At 38.5% G+C, this 6,837-nt stretch overlaps 1 long non-coding RNA gene across 1 annotated transcript; it reads right to left on the minus strand.

Annotated features, from left to right (window-relative positions):
• Positions 1 to 394: 394 nt before the first annotated feature.
• On the minus strand, positions 395 to 2,418 carry LOC115631661. Its single transcript, XR_003996224.1, has 3 exons — positions 2,155 to 2,418; positions 646 to 2,070; positions 395 to 551 (listed from the first exon to the last, which is right to left on the minus strand). It is a non-coding gene; the product is annotated as an uncharacterized LOC115631661 (long non-coding RNA).
• Between the last annotated feature and the right edge of the window lie 4,419 nt (positions 2,419 to 6,837).

Below are 6,837 nucleotides of genomic sequence, written 5' to 3' on the forward strand. Positions count from 1 at the left end.
GTAGCCGTGGTCAGGCGTACCCTCTGTAGAGAACCAATCCCCTGCAGTCCAATGCGTCTAACTGCTAAATATACCTAAATGACGTTAAAAGAGATTTATTTTTCCTTACGATAGTTGCAATTAAAAGAAAACATAGCGATAACGATAAACAAAAATGTAGCTAAACTACAAAAGGGAAAAAGAAATTTAATTGCGACTAACGTACGAGAAGCTATTGTTGGAAAAGACTAAAGATTTTACTGCAGAAAAGAATAAAAAGTGTATCAGTCATATTTATGTTCTTGTGAAGCCTAACATTTGAAAGCCAAAAATACGAAATAAAATTGACAACTAAAAGTTGGGCTCCACACGTTGGGCGCCAAAATAATAAATGAAATTATAACTGTAACGGGTATAGACAATAGCCCATTAGTGTAGGCGAGGTGGTGGGTGTAAGATTGAGAGCGCACGCTAGTATGTTCCGGCTCGGGCTCGTCGGCTAATGGGTGGTGTTCGATGACTCTCATATCTTACGGCCTTTTAATTAGCTTATTATTTAAAAACAAAGCGTGCTATCGGAAAAGCCATAAAAATCGGTAAGTTGACACAAATAGGACAAAAAGAAGAAAGCTGGGTTTGCAGATCACAGGACACAAGTGGACACACCTTTGGTATTCCTCTGTTGACGTTGAGGAAGTATTGGCCCACCCATCCTTGGTCATTCATATCCTAAAACAATTATGCGAATGACCCCTTCAAACCTCTACATGCTGCGGCTAGCGGAAATCATAAGACCGGAAAATTTAAGCAATCATTATAATGTTTTTATTAAAAACTAAATTCATTGAACACCTTGTCTTTTCGAAGTTCCATATATAACCTAACTTTATCCAACGGCAAGTTAAAACTAGTTTTCAAGTCTTTCGCCTTAACCTTTACGACGAAATCAAGCCTATGAACATTTCTAATTAAATATCTAGTAGTAAAAAAATATATATATAAGTAGGTATAGCAAAGTGAGTAGAGCAATTGGCGTGGCTGGAAGAAATGGTTATTTATATTCAAATATTAAAGAAATTAGGGTAAGAAAATATAAACAAATATTTGAATTATATAAATTCATGCATTTTCCCCTTTTGGGATGTTTATGTGCGTGCCGATAATAGGAGAATTATGAAACAAAAGCCAAGACTTGGCATAAAGGCGTTAAGTTTGTTTTTATGCCTAGCAGGCAAGCCTGTGTTCCAATTGAACAGCTGATCACTTCCGTACGCATGCACGCAAGTAAGTATGAAAAATAAAAATTAAAACGGCTGTACTTACAGTTTTTGTCCAACGTCGAAAGATCTTTCGGGGGGGACGCGCTGTGTGGGCTCACCGCTGCTTGCATGCATAATTTTTTTGTACTAAAGTTTATGTTCGATATTTACTGGGTGGGCTTTAACGTGTTTTTTTTTTAAACAAACCAGAAAAAAAATTGTCGCCATGCACATACACATTTGTAGCTAACGAATTTTGCTTTGTGTATTATTTTTTTTTGTTTTCACTTAGGTATATTCTTTCCCACTTCATCACGCCATGCCGAGTTGCTTTGCTCGCGTGGTTACACATATGTACATTTAAATTTGGATTTAACACAGGGGAAAAAAAAATTAAAGAATAATAAGCGCACTAGAGAAGTTCATTTTTGCGCTGGACACATATATAAATATATATGTGGATATATATATAATGTTGCCTTTAAAGGTTGGGGTAGGCTAATTTATGCCTTTTTCTTTCCCACGGGCCTCCAACCAACACAACGGGGCTTTGCCAATTGCCCAGGCACAGGTTTCACCGAAGACAACACAAAAAAATCACTCGCACTCCGTTATTAGGCGACGTCCGTCATAGACGATATGACCCACGAAACTGCAGAGACGGTTCTTCTCGCCGTTCCAGTGGCCTGATCGGAAAGCCGATCTTACCTCTGGCACGCCTTCGTCTGGCGTACCCCTCCCTTAGCCTAGTCGCTGCATTAGCATGCGCGCATCAAAGCGACAGGCAAAGGTTAATGCCCTATTGGATTGGACTAATTATTAAGTGCCAATTCTGCACGAAAACAATGTAAATCGAAAAAAATGTGAATTAGAATTTGCATTCCAAATGCGAAGAAACGAGAAAAATAAAATTTACCCGATGTCCGGAAGTGGCACCATGCAGAAAAATCCTTTCGACAATAGAATCCTCCAATTTAGTTTTCGCCAATTTATATACTTTTTTATTCGCTGTTAATACTATCGTTGCTGTATTAGGTTGTAGGTTATAGGTACAAATATAATCTGTATAACCAAAAAGTTGATAACCCCGTTAGCGTGGATAATGCACAACCTTCCTCTAGGCGATCTCGAAGTAAAAAGAAAGATCCGGATGCTAAGGCCAAGCAAGAAAACTTTCTTTTACGGAAATTGCTTCACACCTCTTTTGACAATTTCCTTTCGACAGGTCAAGGTTAAAGAAAGGGCCACTGACAACTAGCAAATATTGCCACTGAGCAATACTGAAAATAACCCATAGGTGGCCGATAGCCGTGCGGCTGCAGAAAATAATTTTTTTTTTGTACATATATAAAAACAATTATGGAAAATTTGTTTGTTTCGTCTGCTAAGGCAAGAATAATAAAAAATGCGATCATAGGCAGTTGGCGCTAAGACGAATCGCCAATTCAAACCGTAACTAAACAAGCAGTGCGTAAACATAAATAGCCAATGAACTGCTTGACTAAGGGAATGCAATTTAATTTACGATATTCGCCGCCAGCGTCGTTACAAGCTGGATAGCTGGCTGACATGCATCCACAAATGAACGTATGTTATATGCATTAGGAATTCAATTAGGCCAGCTTAGGTTAATTTCATTTGGCTAAATGCTACAGCGGTTTCTGTTTAAAGCGGCTCTGGGTGCTGTTGTATTTGTTGTTGCCACATAGTACGATTATTAGAATCAGTGTTTAATTTCTGTTAAGTCGGCAGAGTTTGAATTAATAAATAGGAAAGGAATAAAGCTTGTTGATTCTCTTTTCAGACCTACTTTGTTGTTGCCTTGTTGTAAGCCACAAGCTTGTGTTTCTTATCAATGTGGCAACTAATCAGTTCAAAAGTCAAGTTATGTTTCACAAAATCGAATTTTGTTGAGGTGAACTGAGAAAATACAACTTAAAGCATCTGTCGAGAACACATTTAGGTACCCATCGTAAAATATAGTGCATTGTATTCACTTTATCAAAATAAAAATCATATATCGAAATGCCTAAGACAAATAATTATACACAAGTAAATACCACATACTGGTTGTAAATTAATATATAATTGTTGAACTGCTAGTATAATTATGTTTTGGAAAACTACATGACAACAGATAGGATGGAATAGGATGTAAAATGTAAAATTAGATTTGTAAAGAAGAAACACTAGTACATTAGCTGAAAATACCCTAGGAATTGTAAAAATAAAGTCAGAAAGCATTTAAAATTTAAGCGACAGTTTGTTTCCCTTTTTGCTCTTCCATTTGTGGCACTTTGACAAAGTAGTGGCATTTGGTAACGGTTGCGGTACCTAGCGACTGGATCGTTCAACGTAATCGGTTGCGAATCTATTTTAGATATAAAAGGTATTAAATACCCTTTTAAATACCCTATACACTCTTCTTTAAAAAAAATTGCTCTTCATTTATTTGTACAACTAAATTTGTTCATAAATAAATTATTTTTATTAAATTATAACGCATACATATGTTTGTGTTCTGTTTCAATGCAACACATTTTCGGGATTGCGTCTATGTGTGTCTAGTCTACCCTTTTAGTCTGTGTTAGAGGGTTTACAAATGTAGTAACATAAGTAAGAAATTATGGGAATTTATGGGCAAAAATAAAATATGTGCAGCATTACCTGATAGTTTTGTCACCGAAAGCTAAACACTATGGATGTATTGAACCTTACATCGGGTGCTTGAGTGAGCTTTTTCTTGTCCGTTAGAATATCAACAGCTGCCTGAGCCTCATTTTCCATTCTTGCTATATATACACATATGCTCTAAGGCTTTGTAAAAATGTTGCCAACAACTTGAGTGATGATAGACAAATGTCAACAGTTTCAAAATGTTTATGGATATTAAGCCGCTTTGTGTACAAATTTGTGTCGCGACACCTACGCTCTCGTCCCAAATGCTTATGCATACTCGTTGTATATCCCCCTGAAATGCGCCAATCTAGCCACACATCACTTGACAGTGCAATTTTTCAGAGATAATGCCAGCAAATATATAATTTACAGGCAGAGACAGCCAAGCAATGGCAAAAATTGTGGCGGCATTGAAAAATGGCGGCAACAGCACACACACATACATACGTGCTCGTACAAACGCACAGCTTGTGCCACATGTGCCTCAATTTGCTACAGCTAGACGGCGACAACAAAAACATCAACAACAACAACAACAACCATGGATACAAAGACGACTGAAATCTTGGCAAGTTAAAAGTTAAACAAAAAGTGCCAGCATCAGGGAATGTCTGAGTCTACGTGTAAAGGACGACAAACGGGGCAGCCACGTGGCAAACTGCAGCGGGCTGTCAGCTGATGTTGTTGTTGTTGTTGTTAGCTGCTGCCATTCGTTGTGCTTGCTTTAGCATGAGTGTCATTATTTGCCATAATACCCGACGTCGTCATCAGTTTTGTCGCATTTTGTTTAAGCACAAAAATCATATTTTATGTTGAAGGCGACCCACTTGGGCAGCAGCATCTACAGGCACTATAGTACTATAGTACTGCAGCAACAACAACTATGTAGCACTGCAAGCCATGGCTAGGACATTAACACAATTTCGCTCACCTGCTGTGCACGTTCTGCCACTTTTACATTCCGACATAATCATAAATTTTTATGCGGCGCGCCGTCTGCTCCGAATGTACGCAAAGACTTGGCGCTTGTGTCTTTCTCTATACAAGCATGAAGTGTGATTGTATGTGTGTGTTTTTGAGTCTGTGTGTTTGTGTAGTTGCCATTACCTAGTTTCGATAGTTACACCTTTTAGCTGATTTAGTCAGTCAGTCCTATGGGGCACTTGTTGCGTTCTCTCAACAATTTGTTTTCACCGCAACCTGCGCCCCATTTTTGGACTCGTAATCGTATTTCCCTTACCGTGGCTGTTTCCGTTTCTAATACGTTTTGTTGGCATTGGCAAGCTAGCCGGCATTATGGCTGCCTTTGGGGTGTTGTTGTTGTGGCAGGTACAAAGTGGCGTATACGTAATGTCTTGATTTGCGCAATTTATTGTGAATTTATGCCCAGAACCAGGCACAAGCACAGACCCAAGCAGAGGCATAAGCAATTGCAATCCTTGCCCTTCCCCCACATTATTTTCGTTAGCATTGAAGCGCCATGCAAATCCAATTGACATTTCAGCGCATCAGCTCCCTTTTCGCCGACTGGCAGCATCATCATTCCCGATGTCCCGCAATCCCCTCTCCACCTTCCATACCCTCACATCCCATCCCATTTGAGCTCATCGCAGCACCTTGCTCGCTCTTTCTGTCAGCGCCATTTCAAATGCCATTCAATCTTATTCAAAGCGCATTGAAACACAAGGCACGATGGTGGCTGGCGGCAGGGAGAGGGAGTGGGGAGAGGAGGGGAGGGGAGTGACAGAGGATGCGGGCGTGAGGGCGAAACGGATTGTTGGCAGTTCGACACCGTCGCGTTGTTGCTGTTGGGGAAACACAAAAGGGAAAAATTTAAACAGCTTAAATCAAATTGAAATTGACATCGAGTGCTGCTGTTGATGTTTTCTCTTATTGATGTCGTCTTGCTGCATAATTTGCTCGTTTTTATAGCAATTGAACCCGGATTACAAAAGTGGCAGCGAATTCCGATTCACTGCAGCAAATCTATTTAGCTGATTTCAATTTTAAATATTTGCTAGAGATCTTCATTTTCACAAAATATGTATTTCCCATTTTTCCCAAAATTTCAATTAAAATGCCACCGGCCAATAGGTATTCCTTTTCCTAAGCATTTCGATTGTTTCAAAACATTTGGGAATATTTCGAACTTTGAATTAAGCGCTTCTTATTGTAACAATCAAATATATTACGACACTAGCGGAAATATGACTAACTCTTGAGATTTAAAACCAAAACAAATTATTCTATATACTTACAATATAATTATTTCTTAATTTATTAAGTTGTAATTTATATTTTGTACGAGCATTGGTGAAACATTATTATTTTCACGCCTCAATTTTTCGCTGCTAAGAATTGAAGTTTGACTGCAATCAGGAAAGAAATGATGAAATCGCTTTTTAAATTCTGACATTTTTCTGTTGTCTTCATTTAATAAATAATCGTTTGCTCCATATTGATTTTAATTGAGCCAAGTTGATATCAATTTAAGGTAGGCCTAAAAAAAGCTTAAACAAAAACGACACCCGCCGTGTGGGCTCCACACTAATGAAAGCGCTGCTCAGTGTTTGACAAAAAATTATGTATCCGCCTGGTTGGTCATATGAATGCTGGATGCTTACAATTGCGCACATACTACACACATATTTGCAATTTTAATTGCATAAATATGCAAAAGCTATCCAAAAAGGATAGGTTGACTGAGAGGACGTAACAAGCAACAGACACACAAAAAGGTAGGTCGGTGTAAAGACAAATGGTAGCTGCGAAAAAATATCATTTTCAGGCAGACAAATTGACGGGGCAACTGGGTAAACCCAATCAAAATATGCATCTATAGTAGTATGGGGGAGGCGTCAAATTTAATGCAAAATACTTTTATGCGCACTTGTCTGTTGTGATTGAGTTGTCACGCTTA

Source organism: Scaptodrosophila lebanonensis, unplaced genomic scaffold (assembly GCF_003285725.1).
Source record: "Scaptodrosophila lebanonensis strain 11010-0011.00,11010-0021.00 unplaced genomic scaffold, SlebRS2 tig00001412-arrow-pilon, whole genome shotgun sequence".
Taxonomy (NCBI): domain Eukaryota; kingdom Metazoa; phylum Arthropoda; class Insecta; order Diptera; family Drosophilidae; genus Scaptodrosophila; species Scaptodrosophila lebanonensis.